Genomic DNA, 19,570 nt, shown 5'->3' with positions numbered 1-19,570 from the left:
GTGCCGTCACAGGTGAGTGTTTCTGGCAGGGATGCTTTTCTGTCCAACCCACCTGCACCGGGGATAGACCCCTCTATGGGGATGTCAGTGTTGGTAACTCCGCCTTTGGCGGTTATGGATGCAGGGTCACACTACACAACATTAGCTCCTGTTCCTGGGCCAGCAGCCAGCAGATCAAAGGGGGAATGCAGTCCTGCAGCCTCAGGCAGTGCCAGCACAGCAAGGTGCAGATTACCTTGCCCCAAACAGGTGTGGTGCCCACCGACGCATTGGCTGTGTGCCACCAGGCAATACTGTATGGGAAAACTCCATGTACAGTATAGCAGCACAACAGGGAGCATCGTGTGAAATCATGGCTCAGGCAATGGATAGGGTGGCCACTTCCATTCTCCCCCCTGAAAGGCAGATGGAGCTCCAACAGCAGGCGACAGACTCCATTTGCCAATCACACAGGGAGGACATATTAGCGTCCAACAGGGACCGACGGGCGGCACTGGAGACTTTGCATGAAGCCATATATGTAGAGTCACAGGGCCACGGGGAAGCCCTGAGGTTAGAACACCAGTTCCTCAGGGAGAATCTGCATGAACTTGAGGCTTCCCGAAATTTTAGGTCAGAACAGCAGCTGGAGCAGCTCACACGTTCACTCTCAGCAGCGCTCCAAGCAACCCGTGTGGAGATCCGGGCATCCCGCGAGGCCATGCAGGTAGAAATGCGGGCTACCCATGAGGTGCTGCATGGGGATCTCTGTACCATCATCCTCCAAAACGAAACCTTCCACACCCGCATGCTTGCTGCCATGGAGGACCATATCAGGGCTTTGCGTGGGCTGCCTCCCATAGCATGGCCACCTCCTGATGTAGCAGCAGAGGGTGAAGAGAGCGACAGCAGTTCTCCCACAGTAGCGTAGCCGTGCAGGCCATGAGCCCATGGAGGTATTTTTTTCTTTCACAACATCCACGCAGGTGGGTGTTGGGGTGCACCCTGTCCTCAAGCCTCCTGGGTGGCCTCCCCCCAGTCCACACATGGCCGTTTTTGATTTTTGTATTTTATTTTTAACAGTGTGTTGCCTTGTGTGGCTCCCGTGGGCATCCACTGTGTATTCCAGCTGGGCACATGCAGGCTTGACCTGTCTTTGGGTTAGATGCTTGGGTTCCTGACACACACACACACCCCTCCTGCTTCCCCTTTCCATGGGCTTGCAAAGGGTGTGACCAAGTGACAGTAACTTACACAGTGACATTGGGCCCCCATGAGCTGTGTGGGCAGTCTGTAGTCAAAACTGTGTGTACATCCCTAGTGGGGATTGTAGTTGGATTGAACACTGCATGGTGTATTGATATGTGCTTGTGCATCCATGTTTTTCTCCTTATTCACATGTACCTTCTTCATGTCTTCACAAGGCCGTCTCCTTTGCAGATGCAGCTCATGTTGTATGCAGTACACTTCCACATTTGCGTGACAGCAACACTCTGCAGTTGGAAGGGGTGGATGTGCTGGCTTAGTCAGGTTGTGAGACGTGCACTACTTTGATTTTGTACTGTCATATTTTGCCACTGTTTCATCCTGTGTTGCTGTGTTGTGTTGCTGGTAAGCATTTGTTCATGTGTGCTGTTTCTTATTGATTACTAGGAGCATATTGTCTGTGGCCTGTTTACATTTGGGACAGTGCACTTTGTGACACTTGTGCATTGTGTTGTGCATTCATTTGGTTTCTTTCACGTTGCATGACATGCCATGGTGTGTTGGGAAGCTGAGATGGGGAGGGGTTGGGTGACATGGCACTATTTTCATGTTGTATTTTGCAAGGGGGTAGTCATTCATGCTGCATGAATGTGTGTCTTTTTGTGACACAGCATTGGTTGTCTTTAAGTAGGTAGGGATGGACACAATGTAACACTTCCAGTTGACCAATCTCAGGCTGGTATGGTTGTGACAGTTGACTGTCCCTTATGTCATCATCATTGATTGTCAGCTGGTATGTGCCAGGGCTGTGTGCACTCCACAGGGTAGGATTTTAGGTGAAGTAATTAGCCACCAGCTTGGTACGGGCTGCCTCACCACGTGCCCTTTCACCTCCCATGCGCAGCGGCCGTGCATGTGGTTGGGGATGTGGGGGCACCACCATGTCCACCCGCAGGCCGCAGCGTGTTGCAACGTTGTGCAGGACACATGCTGCCACTATGGTCCTGCACACTACTGGGGGAGCGTGTAGCAGCTGCCCACCAGAGCGGTCAATGGAGCGAAAGCGTGACTTGAGCACTCCGAATGTGCGCGCCACTATGCCCGGGGTTGCATATGGGCTGTGTTGTATCTTACCTCAGGTGGTGTGGTGGGGTTCCGAATTGGTGTCATCATGTGGGTGCTCAGAGCGTAGGCACTGTCCCCTGGGGAGGTGATGATGGGTATCATTAGTGGGGTTGCCACATTACTCAGTATCTGACATGCATGCATGTGCAGAGGCATTTATACTCACCAATCAGCCATGTATCACCATGCCGCCCAGCTTCTAGGTCCCGGTATAGGGGTGACATTCTGAAAATGAAACTATCATGAGTGGACCCTGGATAGTTGGCATATACTGAGGTGATGATTCCCTTGGCATCACATACTACCTGCACGTTGATGGAATGCCAGTGCTTGCAGTTTCTATAGATGTGCTCAGTTGCCCTGGGAGGAGGTAGAGCCACATGGGTGCAATCAATGGCACCTAGCACTTTGGGGAAGTGTGCCACCCTGTAAAAGTCCTGGACGGCAGCCTGCCTTTCTGCAGGTGTTCTGGGCATGTATATATGCCTGCAGACTGAGGAGCGTGCAGTCATGATGGCCAACACCTGGTGTAGGCAGCGTGACTGCATGGCCTGTGACACCCCCCCACTATGGCACTTGTCCGCTGAAATGAACCAGTAGCCAAGAATGCAGTACATTGAGCACCTTTTCCAAGGGGCTCAGTGCTTGGGAGCACAGGGTGGGTGATGTGAGGTCATCCTCCCATTCACTCACCAGGTCGAGTATTATGTGTGGTGGAAACCTGTACCTCCCATACACCTGGTCATCAGGCATCCCAAAAAGGCTGGTCCTGGGTGAAAAAACGAGGGGCCTGGCTATCCTCCTCCTCCTGCGGTGTCCCACGACCACTGCTGCGAGGAACGGTATATTCATCGTAGCGTCTGAGTTTGTTGTTGTTTGTGTGCACTTTTATGCTGCGCGGGGCCGCGTACACCTGCTTCCTGCTGGCATACGTGTTTCGGATTAGCGTGTCTTTTTTGGCGCACGCGTTTCCCCCTGTTCGATTCCATGAATACGTGTTGTAGGCGCTCGTGTGGGCGTTGCGAACATTTACCTCCTGTACTTCCCCCATAACGCCCACATTTTCACGCGTTGTTCCCCATTCCGCGTGTTACGCCCCGTGTTACGCCCACTTTTGTTGTGTGCGCTGCGCTTTGTGCACTCTCGCTGTGCGCTTAGCACACGCTGCTTAATGATGTGTGCGACAGCGTGCGCCACCCGCGATTTTAGCGCACATCCCAGGATTTACACCGCACTGACTTCCATGAATCGATGTGCGTGGCTTTGGCACGCTTGCGCTACGATTTTCACGCTTGCGCTGCCATTTTCGGCGCACATTGATTCCATGAATCGGCCTGTTAGCCTTTTCATTTTTTTCTAAACCGAAGTACTGACACCTGCAGACAGCCTGTGTAACCATGCAGTGCTTCAGCTACACAGGCTGCCTGATGACTTTGTACTCAGAAGCAGGAGGGGGGGCCGGAGGGCCTGGCTCTCCTATTCTTTCTGATTAAATAGTCCATCAGGTAGCATGAAAGCCTTTTAACCACACAGCTCCTTGAATGAAAGAGCTGCCTGCTGCATCTGAGAGCTTGGGAGCACTGGTGTCACACCTTTGGTGTGCCCAACCCACCTTTTATTTAAAAGGAGTGGCTGGGTGAACCAATTGTAGTAATGCCAGTGCGCCCCAGCTCACCTGCTTTCACCAGCCCCCCTTAGGCGAGGGGGGCTCTCATTAGGGCATGGCGTAAGTACACACATACTTAGGCCATTCCCCCTAACAAGAGCCCCCCTCGATTTAGCATCCCACTTAAAGCACTGCGTAGGGGCATACAGGGGTACCCCACGCTTTGTGTAGGTGGATAAAAAGGAGGCAGCAAAACATGCTGATATGTCAGACGGCTACTTGGACAATGTACGGGAGGGTTCCATGTGTTTATAACGACATCCCAAATAACAACATATATTTTAATGACACCTGAATAACAAGTGATTTTTTTTGTTTTGTTTTTAATTTGGGGGGTCCCCCCAAACCCCTATTTCTACAGTCTTTTTACCCTCCCCCAAATGCCCCTGCCCCTTTTAATCCCTTAAATGTTTCACCCTTATTAGGAATCATCAGTGTGTGTGTGTGTGACTGGGCTCAAATGGACATTCCCATTTTCACATTTCAGGTGAAAGTTTTTTTAAAACCTTTTAAAAACCCCCCATAACTTTCTTGGTGTTGTGAAACCATAGTCAAATGCTCCAACCACAAGGCTGTCGGGACTGTACTGCACTGATGATTCCTAATACGGGTGAAACCAGGTATGTGGTTCTCCTGGCAGCCTTGCAAATGTCTGTCTTGGGTTTATTAAGCTATGTATGAAGTAGCACTGACCTCTTAGACAAAGCACATTTCCTGGAGAAAAAGGCTTGCAATTGAGCTAATTTGCATACCCACAGTGCCTTGCCGTTGTGGCTCAGAACAGAAACAGGAGGTGAACCTCAGGCGATGGCTACTAGGTGGGGTTGTGGAATGTGTGACTTGGCTCAAATGGACTTTTACATATATATCCTTTACTGTTTGTTTTCCGTAGAGAGGTTTTAGTAGGGTTTTACTGTTTCTGATTGTTATTTGGATTTGAGTTAAGTACTTATCTTCACAGAACCTTGCTTGAACGCTCCGTAAGCTTGCCATTTACTCTAACCTTGTTATATGGAATCTTCGCCTGCTCGCTCACACCTTTGAAAAGAACATCCTGCCCTTGGCCCATGTTATCACTATGGAGGCAAAGGAGGAATACTTTTCACTTTCTACATGTTTAACATTCATGACAGAAACGCCAGTAATGATTTCATATGAGAGAGAGAGAGAGAGAGAGAGAGAGAGAGAGAGAGAGAGAGAGAGAGAGAGAGAGAGAGAGAGAGAGAGAGAGAGAGAGAGAGAGAGAGAGAGAGAGAGAGAGAGAGAGAGAGAGAGAGAGAGAGAGAGAGAGAGAGAGAGAGAGAGAGAGAGAGAGAGAGAGAGAGAGAGAGAGAGAGAGAGAGAGAGAGAGAGAGAGAGAGAGAGAGAGAGAGAGAGAGAGAGAGAGAGAGAGAGAGAGAGAGACTGACTCTGTGTCTGTGGGCGCGCGCACGCTTGTGATTGGGAGCAGGCAATGAGTGAAAGCTGATGTATGAAAGTGGATCGCAGTGTATGAGCGGGTGCAATTGTGTGTGGTTGTGTTTTGTGCGCATATGTTTGTGGTGAGGCAAGTCTCTATATGTGTGCATGTTGAGGGGAGCTACAAACAGGTTCTAGGGGCACGCTGAGCATGAGAGACACCAAAAAAACACCTTTTGTTACAGGGAAATGCTAGCATATAGTGTATGCACTAAGATCATGATAATGGGACTTACAGTGGGCACAGGCATTATGGAAATGTGTTTTATAGGAGGCAGTGCTGGGCAGCCATGCAAGTTGGCGACACTTCACTGAAGCTCTGCACTTGTCTGCCTTTACATCATATTGCTGCCCACACTGAGACTTTAAACAGCTACCAAATCCTTCTGTGCTAGAAGCAGAATCCTCTGTTCCCTGCGGTCACTGCTGAGGACTTTGTAAATGGCCTAGCTGGGGCCTGCCGCGGCTGTCTGTGGATCAGGCCTGAGCTACTTGGGACAGTGCTGAGGCGGGGCAGAAAAGTGTTTTGCTGCTGTGTCGCGCTGGAGGTGGTTGAGCTATGTGGGGGTTACTGACGCTTCAGGACATGGTGCTGAGTGTGGGTCTCATTGGCAATTGTCTGTTTCTGCAGGGTAAGCAAAGGGAGTCCCGGTGATGTAGAAGGTGGCATTGAGACTGGAGCGGCATTGTTTGAGTGGTCTGCCCCACTGATTGGAGGTGAGAGGTGGGCTGGAGGAACTAGGCTGGCCCTGCCTGGCTTTCTATCTTATTTGGAGGGACTGATGGATGATCCGCTCTGACTGGGGAACGCCCATTCCCACGCTGACCAAACCCCTGTGTGATGCTTTTTGTTCAGTCGTCTGTTGTGGGTGCAGAGCCTGGGGCTTAGTGTTCTCTGTGCTTTGACCTACACAGTGCCAGTGCAGGGCAACTTGTGCAGCAAGGATTGTGGCAGCTGCAGTAAAGGCGTGGACCATGACCCTGCCAGGGCTCCCAACACAAGCCTCTCATATTCAATGGCATCATTTGACCCACAATAAGTATTAGCCAGCATGAAAGAGGGTTTTGCATCTGTAAATTGTAAGCTTGATGACATTAATGCCAGAATCACCCCCCATCAGCGCTAAACTGGAAAAGGAGAGGACACGGGCTATTGAAGCCGAGGACGGGATTGGCCCTTTGGAGGATAAACTGCAGCAACTCGACTTGAATGTGTAAATCTAAGTGCGAAGACTTAGAGTCACGCTCCTGGTGAAGCAACCTTTGCATTACTGGTGTCCCTGAGAAGGTGACTAAAGGGAACATGGATATGTTCATGGGTGAATTCTGAAGACGATTCTGGGTAATCCCTCCCCTTCACCCCATTTTACTGTGGACAGAGTACACAGTTTGATGATTCGTAGGCCCAACCCGGGTGCTCTGCTTTGTCTGATCATAGCTCGGATTCTGAACTACAGAGACAATATTCTGAGGTGAGAGAAGCAAATCGGTGGGCTTCAGTAGGAGTCCCATTGGATTTTCATTTACCCTGACTTCTCTACATCTGCGCAACATGAATGTCGCTCTCTCCTGGGAGTCAAGAATCCCCAGGAACATATTCTGCTGCTGTAATTTGATGAGCTAGAGGTAGCACCCGAAGACTAAAGAAATGCGTTAGTCTGGCTATGCTAATTTTGGATGATATAAAATATGAAGCAAGGCTCAGGTGCCTGCAGTGTGTTATGTATAGTGACCATTTTATTTTTGGCAACCGGCTGGGCAGTTTTCTTGCGTTTTGCTCCCATGCATTTTTGCCTTTGTTTTATTGCAGGGGTCATTTCTCGGGTGCACATTGACACTGCAGAAGTTAGGGGTGCAGTGAGGGACGGGGTGGCACCTCTGGCTCTACATTGAGCTGCACAGCTATGAACAGCTGCACCACAAAGCATATGCAGCAGAAATGCGGGCGAGAATCCAACTCCCTGGGTCAGGCCATCACCCTGGGCACTAACTAATGGGAAGCTCATTACACTATACTAGCTCAACAGGGAGACCATTTCTGAGCTACTCTCCCTGATTCAGGATGCCATACCAAGCAGGATAGACATCAGAACTGCTATACCACCACTGCTGAAGCTTATGTCGGTGCTGCAGTTATTCAACACAAGCACCTTGCAGCACACTGTGGACATCCTGCATGGCATGTTGCAGTCCATGTTTACCATCGTGATTGGCCAGGTGCTGGGCTCACTCATGCAGCATGCACCCCAGCACATCTCCCGTACCACCAGCCAACCACAGGTAAATGCCACAAAGGCACGCTTCTACACAGCTGCCACTTCCCCAACGTCATCACAGCTATGGACTGCACGCATGGGACATTGATGGCCCCTCAGGCATAGGAAGAGGCTTACAGAAACAGGAAACAACAACACTCCCTGAATGTACAGTTGACCTGTGATGCAGACCTCACATGACACACTGCTGCAGCTGCTTCCCAGGTTCCAATAATGATGACACGGTTCCGCAGGACAGTACGCTGACTGTCTACATGAAGACCCATAGAGGGCAACGGACCTGGATCCTGGGTAAGTATAAGCACAGCACACATCACATATATGCTTCACAAGTGAAAATGGTCCAGAAAGGGGGAGGGACACCCATGACATTGACAACTGATTGCATGCCCTGTCACAGCCCTGTGAATGAAGGACATGCTCTCTGACGCCACACACAAGAAGCAGCACCCCATAGAAAGGTCCTGCAGGACCTCGCTGTAGCATTACAGGAAGGCCTTATCCAAATGAAGTGAGATATCCACTACAAGTGAACTACAGGTACCACAATGCACAGGGAAACCATACCTACACAGGAAACAGCACAGTTTATCAGTGCACAATGACAGCACAACACTGACAGGCAGTGATGGCATGTACGCTGCAAACCATGAATGTAATTTCCCAAGAGTAGGAGCGTGAATACAATGTGCACAATATAACCAGTAGGTACCTCAGTTGGTGGTAGTTTGGATGCTTCATGCAGCTGGCATGTTGCTGCTGCCATTGACAGTTTTTTCCCTATGTGTCTTCCTGCATTTGCCAGGACTGTGGGTCACAGGGGTGGATGCTTTCACTTGTAAAAGTCCCTGGTGAGGTACTCAGGCCGGATTCGTCTCTCTCGATGGACTGTGAACCTGTTGGGTGATGAACGATATGTAGTCAGTCATTATGCATAATTGGACATGGCATTGCAAGACATTCATGCACTATGATGGATGCTGACCGAGGCACATGGAGTTGCAGTGGATTAACGTAATGGAGGATGTGTAGCTTCCTATTTCCGCATATGGTCTCTGAGACGCATACGCCTGGAGGGATGCGAGGGCTGTTTTTCATGTGACAAGGTGTTAGGTGTGAAGTCTCATCTGTGGATTGCTTGCTAGGGCCAGCAGGGGACATGGGCAGTCTAGGTCACCTGTTAGCATACTCTGCTCCTGAAAGGTTGGACTAGGATAAGGTGACATGGGTATTGTTCCCACCACGTATGCAGGCCCTCATTGGTAGATGACTTGATTAAATGGCATTTCCATGTGTCTGGCCAGTCATTGGTGTTGGTGTAATCCATGTGGGTTGATTGGTTTTTGGGTGTTTTGGTGATCTTTGCACAGGAGTTTTATGGCACATGGCCATGCCCTGTCCTAATGAAGGCGTCTAATGATTTCATGGGGTCACATGTCCATATATGATATGGTACATTTCTATTTTTACAGTCATGTGGACATGGTGGCCTGCCTTCGATTGCACATGCATTTTGCTGCTTTGCCATTGGTCAAGCTGCCATTTGCTAGGCACTTGGACTGGAGATTTTGCCCAAATGATTACACAGGCAGCCACATGCATAGGCTATGGAGTAAGGTCGTGCATTGTCATTGGATAGGTGACCTTAATACTAACCAGTCTCGGGTTAACTAATTGCTCTCACTTTGACACCTCCTATGTCCTTGATGCCTTCCATGTGGGGGATGCTGCTCACCTTTTCCTTCCGTGGCGTGTGGATGGGTGGCTTTCAGTACCGCCTCCTGTGGCAGCTGTATCCCGCTGGTGGATGGACAATAGGCTGTGCACCCTGGGCTGGAGGTCATTCCACTTATTTCGGCAGTCCTGGTTGTCACAGGGTACGGTGCCAACTGACAGCACATTGTCCCTTGTGTCCGACCAGATGGCATTTTTCCTCTGGCATGAGGTATTCTGTTGGATTTCTGCGAATATATCCTCTGCATGGTGCACAACCTCATCAGCAAGGACCTGCGGCTGTGCCTTGCTGATCTTTGACTTTTTCGCTTCTTCATTTCTGGCATTTTTACCCTTGCCTTTGTCCTGAGACATGTTTGCCACAAGTGCTGCCTTTGGAGGTGTATAGGAAATGGGTGATTCAGGATGGAATGTATTTTTAAAGATGGCTGCCTCTATTTACGGCATTAGGCTCTTTCCGCCGGACGCTAATTCCGCCTGGTGGAATTACAGTTCCGTATTTCTTCTGATTTGCCTGTGGTTACAGTAATTCTGGCAGAATTACGGTCCACAGTTCCTTTTCAATGGCAATTCCGCCAGATGAAATAACCATTAGCGCTGATGATATGTACATGCACCCGTCCACTTGTCGATAATTCCCCTGGACACCACAGCGATAACGGTAATTCCCTCCAGTTGAATTGCTGCCGGATTCGTAATGATGGCCTGTGTTCCCAGGTAGGATGTCAGGAGTGGGGAAGGTAAAAAACTTCAGATGGCAGTTGCTGTGACCCACTACTGTTCACTAGGAATTATAGTACATACACTAAAACGAGGTTAAACGTATATTGTGGGAACATTTACTTGTTTTACAGTGGCATGCTGACATGTATTGTGGGCACAGGCGCCATGAAAACTTTTAAAAAGAATTCAATGTACTTTTGTTGAGCTGGCATCGATTGGATATTTGCCTACATAAATAATTGTAAATTGTATAGCTTGTTACCAAATATTCCGAAATCCGTCCTGTAAAAATATTCTGATATCTGGCCTGTAAAATCCACAATTTTCACTAATTATTTTGTCCCCTAACACAATTCTCAAGCAGCCACTGCGGAGGGGGTGTCTAAACGGACTCCTGAGCACTGTATTTGGTCGCCTGGCCAATCAGTGGACAGGGTGGGAGATTAAAGATGAGTGGAGAGCACAAGCCATGCCTCCCTCAAGGTTTGAGGCCTCCCCCTTTCCCCAAGTCACTTTTAAGGGATTGGTTGAAATTACCTGCCAAGATGTATTCCTAAACGTGACTTAAAACCTCAACCAGCTACATTGGAGTAATATGGCGAAAGCCTTGGTATATGTTAAATACGCCTCATGTACCGCATGCGCGGTGAAGTGAGGCGCATGGAGAATAAAGGGCCCGCCCAGGCAGGCAGTTCCGGGCACGAGCCAGAGCGAGCATGTGTCCATTATTCTGCTCCTCTGCCAGGCCCGAGGCAGGCCCTGATCCTTTCTCCCTCTGCCGGCTGCACCGGCAGGGAGGGATCCAACAGAATCCAAAAAAACACACTGTCAGAATATCTGTGGCAGGGAGAAAGAAGCAGTCTGGCCTGCCGTCTCTGTAAGCAGCCGGAGCTCCCAAGAAGAAGGGTGGGCGGGGGGTGAGCCTCCTGCACTCTGCCTGCGTGCCCCAGCCCCACATTACATCGAGCTTTCATATGTTGCCGTCCAAGGACGGCTGAGAACAGCTCCCTCCCAGCCCTCGCGCCGGTTATTTTTAGCCAGCATTTGAAGCGATATCTTTCTTGATTTCCCCTCTGCCTGACATGGATTGCTGACACTGCAGCAGCGTTTTTACAATCATTACGCATTTGCCTTTTTTTCGTGTGAGGAAGCAGTGTTTTCTTTCCGGCAGAGGGAGATGTTGGATGTGAGAAGAAATGGCCGTCTGAAAGCCATTCCGCGCGCCTGCTTCCCGCCCCTCCCACCGGGCCCTGTTTCCCGCCACTACGGGAATACACGCTCATTCCCCTTTCATCCTGGATACTCCAGTTCATTATTGAAGCATCTATTTGATTTCTGGAATGGTAACCTGCATGCTGAACGTGCCAGACATGTTTGAAATCGAGTCCTCTTATGTGGCAACTGTGCTTCTCCATCTTCCCCTATCTCTCTCTCGCTCTGACGTACATTCCCTGCATATGTTCTAGTGTTTTCTTCTCTGTACCACACCGTCTGGCCCCTTGCACCTCTCTCTCCCTCTCTCCACTTCTCCCTTTTATAGTTCCTCCACATTTCCCTCTATCTTCTGTATTCTCTCTCGTCTTCTCTCGCACTCAATGGTCCTTTGTCTGGCACTTTCCCCCTCTGTTCTTTCAATTTCCACCTTTGCGCCTTTTTCAGTTTGCTCTGTATTTTCCCGTTACTTGATCTCTTCACCATTTCCCCATTTTGTTTCACTCTTTCCCTATCCATTTCAATCCCCCCTTTTCCCTCTCGCCACTTTAAGCTATGTTCTCTCCCACCTTCAGTACCCACCACGCTCTTTGCTTTCTATCTAGTCCCTCTATCCTCACCAAGGTTTTCCCTATCCCTCTTTCCTCCTTCTTCTTCTAACTTTACACGCCTTCTTTCCCTTCTCTCCATCTCACTCCGTGTGAACCTTTTCTTCCTCCCCTCTAAACTGCTCCCAATCAATTTCACCATCCTTTACTCTCCTCTCTTCTCCTTTTATTTCCTACTTCTTCTCACTCTGACACCCCCCCTCTCTCTCTCTTCCCCTGTAGCCGCCTTTCATTTCAACCCCTCCATATCGCCCAGCTTTGTGCACCCCTTGCCTTTCAGCCCAGATTGCCAGACTCTTGGCTACAGTCTCTATTTCCTAATTTTTTCTGCTCCACCTTTACTCCCTTCTTCTTTTCAGTTGCTCCTTCTTATCTCTGTTGTTATTGGTTGGTCTCTGTTATTAGCTTTTTGTTTAGTGGCCAACAGTAGTAACGTCTCTTGGCACTGTCTAGTTACAAGATTGGGTGGTGGTAAATGGAAACCACAGGAAAAGTGTACGGTCCAGAGCATTTCTTTTTGTGCGCATCTACTTCCTGCAGTGCACGAGGTAGATGCGCACAGTTAGTAAGAGGACATACAGGACTGTTCCAAGATTAAATGAGGGACAGATTCAGTAATAACTGGACAAAGGAGACTGTTGTGTCGCATTGGGTGAGAAAAGGCCTTCCCATCTATACACACTACAGGAATAGTTACGCCCTGAAGAAAGCTCCAAAACATGAGATTGGGCTGAAACATGTCAGCTAGGATTGGCACTGATTCCCAGTATTAATGATGCAAGACTCCTGGCCTTATTGGAGTCATCACACAGGTAGGCTCCTACTTTGCACTCTTTAGTGACTTGGTAGAGCATGATTCATAAATGATTCGCTCATAGATCCTGGCGATCCTGGCGATTTGCATAAAAGCAAAGAGCATTATGGGAATAACATAATGTCCACAATTTTAAATGTTAAACATGCCTTATAGTCATTCAGTAAGTCATTCAGTAAGAAAACCTTTTAAGCGAATAATGGATTCTTCTCTTTTGATTGGTCACAATATTCGCCCTAATAAAGAGATGTCTGTTAATTGCAGGACATATATACCCGTTTGAACAGTAGGTAAACTGTATTTGATGCTTTGGCATTTTCTGTATGCAGGATCCATGCTGAGTGTTCTAAACGCTCTATGAAGAATGGCCCTCATTAGTACCCTTACTACGAGTCCCTTTGCGGGTTGGGGGATTTAACGCCTGCTTTTGCGGGACCTCGGAGCTAATTACGACACCGCAAAATTGCAGTGCAGTAATTAGCGCCTTCCCCATTACCATGGAGCCCTATGGGGCAGAAATGGGAATGGGGAAGGGCAATGGCGGAAAGGGGATTTAGCGCCCCTCCAACCTTGGAATGGGGCGGTAAATCCCCTTTCCGCCAAGGCGGTGCCGGTATTTTACCGGCATGAGCCATGGCGCTAGTAGCGCCATGGCTCACCGCCTACCGGGTAATGAGGCCCATTGTGCAGTGGGAGCAACCTGCACTACAGTGAGTAGACTGCTTTCAAAAGACTAAGGCCCTCATTACAACCCAGGCGTTAGGGGGTTGGGGCCGCCGTTAAACCCTTAACGTCTGATTACGAGGTCCCTTTGCGGGTTGGAGACTTTAACGCCTGCTTTTTGCAGGCGTTAAAAACCAACCCTTGCGGCACCGTACTTAGCGCCTTCCCCATTTCCATTGAGCCCTATGGGGCAAAAATGCGAATGGGGAAGGGCCATGGCGGCATGGGGAATTAACGTCCCGCCAACCTCGGAATGGGGCGGTAATTCCCCATTCCGCCATGGCGGAATCGGTAAGTTACTGGAATGGACCATGGTGCTATTAGCACCATGGTCCAATGCCAGGGTCGTAATGAGGGCCTAAATAGGCTTCCAGGAGTACCCCTCTGTCTTGTTCCAGCCCATTCGCTGTTTGTAAATAAATACAATTATCTTTTGTGACATCCAATAAGGAGGAGACAGTAGACATAGGCCCTCATTAGGACCTTGGCGGAGGACCATGGTGCAATTTGCACCATGGTCCATGGCGCAAAGCTGCCAACTCCGCCAAGGTGCTTGGCGGACTTACCGCCCCATGCCGACCTTGGCGGGGCGGTAAGTCCCCAATCCCCATTTTACCCTTCCCCATTCCCATTCTTGCCCCATAGGGTATAATGGGAGTGGGGAAGGCGTTAATTACGCCACCGTAAATTACGGTGGCGTAATTAACATCAAGATCCCGTAGCGCCATGGATTTCTCCGCCTGCAAAAAGCAGGCGTAAAAATCATCCATGGCGCTACGGGAACTCGTAGTCTGGCGGAGAGGTACGCCATGCACTACGCCGGCGTAAAACCCTCTCCGCCAGGGTCCTAATGAGGGCCATAGTGAGATCCCATTATGTCGACGATGATTCCTTCTCCACAGGATGCAAACACATCCAACCTATTTTGTTTTGAATGATATGACAGTCAAGGCATTGAGTCGAAAATCATCTGTTACTAGCAGCCTAGCTGTAGTGCATCTCCCCTTACGATTCAACGAGATCCTTCAAGGGACACAGCTACACATTAAAGAAGAGTGGAGAAAGAGATGAACCCTGGGGAACACCACAGGTTACTGATTTAAATTGTGACATCTACAAGTTCAACATTTCTGCGGTATATTAATGTTTTAAGAGAGGTCAGCGCCACTAATAGCGATCTGAGCTAGGTGCTTGATCATATTCGCATGATCTACAGGATCCAAAGCCGCAGAGAGATCCATCAGTGTCGGGGCTGTAGTCTTCCCGGAGTCTGCCTCTCTGCCCCAAGAGCATTACTGATTCAATGCCTCCTTCAGGACTAAACCCAGCTTGAGTTGGATGCAGCCATGTTGGATTTTCAATGAAAGGCTGGAGTTGACCCTTACCAGTTAATTTAGCGAAGAAAGCCAGAGTTGGAATAGGTCTGTATTTAGATGTTGGAGAGCTGGAACGCTTGGTGCCAGAGACGCGAAGAACGGTGTACATTTCAACAACAAAGCTTTGTTTGGATCCAAATTCACCCATGAAAGCAAGACAATACAACACAATCAGACACATCATCATAGATACTACTTCAAAGCAGTTTTTGCAATTTTCAAGTGACAGTGCTGAAGGATCCTTTTCAGATGACTGGTACCAAGGGGTCAGTGAACATTCTGAAGAGGAAGAACAGTGTCACGAAGGATGCTCAATCGCCCATGAACTCCCTAAGGCCCCAACAACGTTGTATAAAACCCATAGGACTGATTGAAGAGATGGGATGAAGGGAGTACTAAGCGAAACTCTAAAAGGGGGGGAAATGTCACGTTGCAACATGACTTATACAGCACCTCCCACAGAAATAAAGCTTTCTTAGGATTGTGACTACCAATCTTTAAAGGGATGGTGACGGCAATGCACACTTCGCTTTGATTCAAAATGCAGGGAAAAGAGCCTGGCCTGTGGCATTTCTTCATTAACTACTCTGTGCTGAGAGGTGCCCCCTTAGTGTTAACCCCTCCTTCTGAAATCTGCTCTTGCCCCCCACCAACCTTATATTTGGACAACACAGGGATGCCGAATGTATCTATAATAAGACCTCCTTTCTAAATGGCTTTTTAAACTACTGCTATCTTTGTCTCTCTGTTATGGTTATCAATGAAACAAGGATCAGCCCACATGACACAGCTATGCTTTCATCTCTGGGCAGTGATTCAACCACCTTCTACTATCCCCCTTGGTTTGATGAGAGGTCGCAAAGTTTGCCCCAAGATTAACAAACCCTACCCATCCACGTATCTTACCCCCTCTGCCTTTTTTCCATCTTCCTTCGAACACATTTTTGTTCAACAATTTGCATCAACCCCTCTCACATTCACCTTCATCTACTGCCTCCCTGGTGTTCATAGCACAGTCTTCTAAGATGTGGAGCTACTTCTTAGATACATACCCTCTAAGATATTTTGACCCCCTAATGGGAGACTTTAACCTTCCACACATAAGCCAAGCTTGCTGACCCCAACTCAACTCCACTGGACTCATTGGTTGCCTTCCACCAATAGCCTACCCACAATCATGGCAACTTAATTGACCCCATCTTCCTCACCTCCTCCCACAACTCTACTGCTCCCAGAATTGATCTATCTCTATCATCACTTTGTTTCACTGTCACGTCTCCACTCCGCTCAACCTTTTTACTCGATCGCCAAACACAAAGTCACACCTAACTCTGCACATATACTACCCAAGTCCAGTCAATCCTATAAGTTCCTTCTCCATTTTCACCAAAGCATCTACTATTGCTTCTCCCTTCGAACGCAACTATCATACTCACTTTTTCACTCCCTGTAACCATTAACCATGGATTTCTCGAGGGATCTGGCAACCTAGGACTACCATTTGTATCCATCTATATCGATGGTTTGAAACCAGCTGTCTGGCTCTTTTGCTCCTACATAGGAGCACTCCTTGCTCCTGTCCCTTTCCTGAACTCTGCCATGCCCCTATAGTATACCCGCCTCATATATGCAATCTGCTTCTATCCCCTAAGCTATAAAGGACCATTGAGTCTGTACTTAGCCTCTCGTGGCCACTCCTTTTGCTCCGCCCTCTCCTCAGATGACTTTCCTTCCTACTTTCCTCCTCAATTTCTGTCTCATGTTCTCTTATCTACCCCAGCACCCTCTCCTCCTTATTGGATTTTAATACTACAACCTCTGCTGAATTGGCAAGCTTACTCCAGTCGTCAAACTCTTGCTGTAGAACCTCTAACCCTTTTGCATCACAGATCAACACACAGAATTGGTTTGCTAGACTGCTTTCTCCTAGCCACTCTCCTCAACCGATCTCTCACCTCAGGGATATTCCTTGCCCGTTTCAACGTGGGCATTGTCTTACCCATCCTGAATCCCCCCAACAGCTGACCCCACCAATCTTGATATCAACTTGCCTTCCATCTCACCCATGGCTCTCAAGCCCTTGAAAATGTGGGGCTCAAGTATATCACTAATTACTTGACACATACAAACTCTGCAACCACCTCCAATTTGGAGTATATAGCTGGCAATCCACAGACACAGCACCCTGCAGCATCTTCGCTATCCTTCCCTAATAGTCAGCAATCACATCGCCCACCCATCTGCAACCTCCCTGATCTCTCTGCTGCCTTTGGCATGGGTGATCATCCTTCCCTTCTCCTGATTCTTTCTAACCTGGACTTTGAGGTCAACGCCCTTGTTTAAATGGTGGCCTACCTGACCTCGTCCAATATCTCCTGGAAGCACAGAACTTCTTGATGCCCCCATTCTAGAGGCAGCGCCTCATGCCTCTGTCTCTGGCTCGGAATCTTCACACTCAGCACCCTCCCCTTGGCAAACAGATCTCATATGGGTCTCTTAAATCGTTCTGCTGATGGCATCCAAATTCCATTCCTCCCCTTGCCCTGCTTCACCACATAATCATTATCTCCACTGAAACAGCTCCTAGACACAAAATCACGAACATCTCTAAAATCCATCCAATCTCATTTGTCATTGAACCAACACTCTCGTTGAACATCTAGTCCTCTGCAGGTTAGATTACCGCTTGATCTTCCTCTTCAGACTCCGCCCCTGTTCCTTTGTCTCTCTTAAAGTACTGAACATTGACACCTGCACACTGTAGCCACCTCCTCTCATCACCTACACGAGGGATGACGTAGCACACAAATGTCTTCACTCTGCAAATTCCTTCTTCTGAGTCTTACATCAAGCCATGAACTAGCGCTCCACTATCACCTGCTTGTCTCACCCTCGCTCCTCAGTCTCACCACTGACGCCCACCGTACGCTGCCTCCTGTCCTGTTCCTCCCCATTTATCCTCATGGCTCGCCCCACTGCAACCCCTTATTCCCTGACATTAAGGGCTTCCACATAGTGATGGGAGTTCACATAGTAATGGGGGTTCAAGACTACTCTAAAATGATGCTGCCTTTCACCCATTCCAATGGTATTATTTCCTGAAATTAATTTTAAAATACGTTTTAGTCTCCTAAATGGAAAAAAGTCTGCTTTGGCTACCACATGGAATGTGCTCATCCTCTTAGTATAAACAAATATTACACCAGGTGTCTCACACCTTAAGCAAAGTATTCCCTCCAGCAGAAAGTGTCCCTATGGAACTGCCATCAAACTTGGGAACTTTAAAAAGTCTCGTAAGAAGAGCGCACTGTTTCTTTGTCGGCTCAACCTAATCTCTCCCAAGGAGTTCTCTTGTGTAAGCAGCCGGATTGTGGGGACACTAAGCCCTAATTTAATTCTGTGACATTTATGATATAAATCGACAGGGTCTTTTTGAAGAATGATCCGCTGCTGATCCCAAAGCCGGTCTTTGATGCGCAGGATCAAGGCGACACACTCCGTGATGGATGGCCATGCCGGAACTCCTCCTGAAGCGGCAGCAGGGAGCTGCTCTGTGGTAACATTACAGCCGCTGCTTGGAGGTAGGACTGCAGCACGCGTCTTCTCACACCTTACTCCTACTCTGCTATCACCACATACACTGCCCCTCACCAGATTTCTCTTTGTTCTATGTCATCTAATTAATACAAAGGTCCTGACCAATCAGCGACTGGTTACCCATACCTTGTTTATATTACCCTTTTTCAATGGCATTTGCTTCCATTGTCTAAGAGACTTGGGAAAGGTTTGCCCCATGTCTCTCTTTGGTAATGCACTTGCTGAGAGTGACACGTGGACATATCTTTAGTCTTGCCTGAAATGGCTTTTTGGTCAATTCATATTGGCACTATAATGGCCTCACCATATCCCAGAAATACATTGGGCCTCATTATAAGTTTGCTGGTCCGGAAACAACGGTGCAGGTAAGCCTAGCGGCACCAGTGTTTATGGACTGGGAAACTACAAGTCTGCCTGCCAGAGCCACTGTGCCCGACAGGTCTGACCCTGCCGGGCACAGCGGCCATGGTAGGCGAACTTGTCACGGGAGCACCGGCATCATTGTTAACATGCCGGTGTGTCCCCATTCCCATAGAGTCCCATAGGACTCCATGGGAATGAGGAGTAACGAAATTGCTGGCGCCTGACTTCCTGGCTGCCGGACTTGGAATAGCCTGGTGGCACCAGGAAGTCATGCGCCAGTAATTCATTCCGAGTTCGGCGGCAACCCGCCAGTAGCACCAGCAGGGTTACTGCCGGACTTGGAATTAGGCCCAGTAAGAGGAGCCTATTGGGTTGCCACTAGATATGTTCTTTCCCTTTACCATGGGTCATCATGCCTGCATAGGCATGCTGTTTCGACAATGCTCATTGGCGTCCACGGTTGAAAATATCTTAATTTTCGCTCAGGCACATGCCATCGCCAGAAGATTGGTGGATTGGAGTTTAGAAAGCCTGCCTGGGAGGTGAGCAGCTGGAGGCATTGTGGGTTCAATCATCCACACCAATGATCTATTATTATTAATATTTTCTAACTTTCTTCGGCACATTAATAACTTGTGCAATGCAAAGAGATCACCAGAATGAAAGTACTTAGTGTACAGTAAATTATTGTAGTCACTGACAATACACTG

This window comes from Ambystoma mexicanum, chromosome 11 (genome assembly GCF_040938575.1).
Source record: "Ambystoma mexicanum isolate Mex_15411 chromosome 11, UKY_AmexF1_1, whole genome shotgun sequence".
In the NCBI taxonomy this organism is placed as follows: domain Eukaryota; kingdom Metazoa; phylum Chordata; class Amphibia; order Caudata; family Ambystomatidae; genus Ambystoma; species Ambystoma mexicanum.
Note: the sequence above shows the minus strand (reverse complement) of the source record.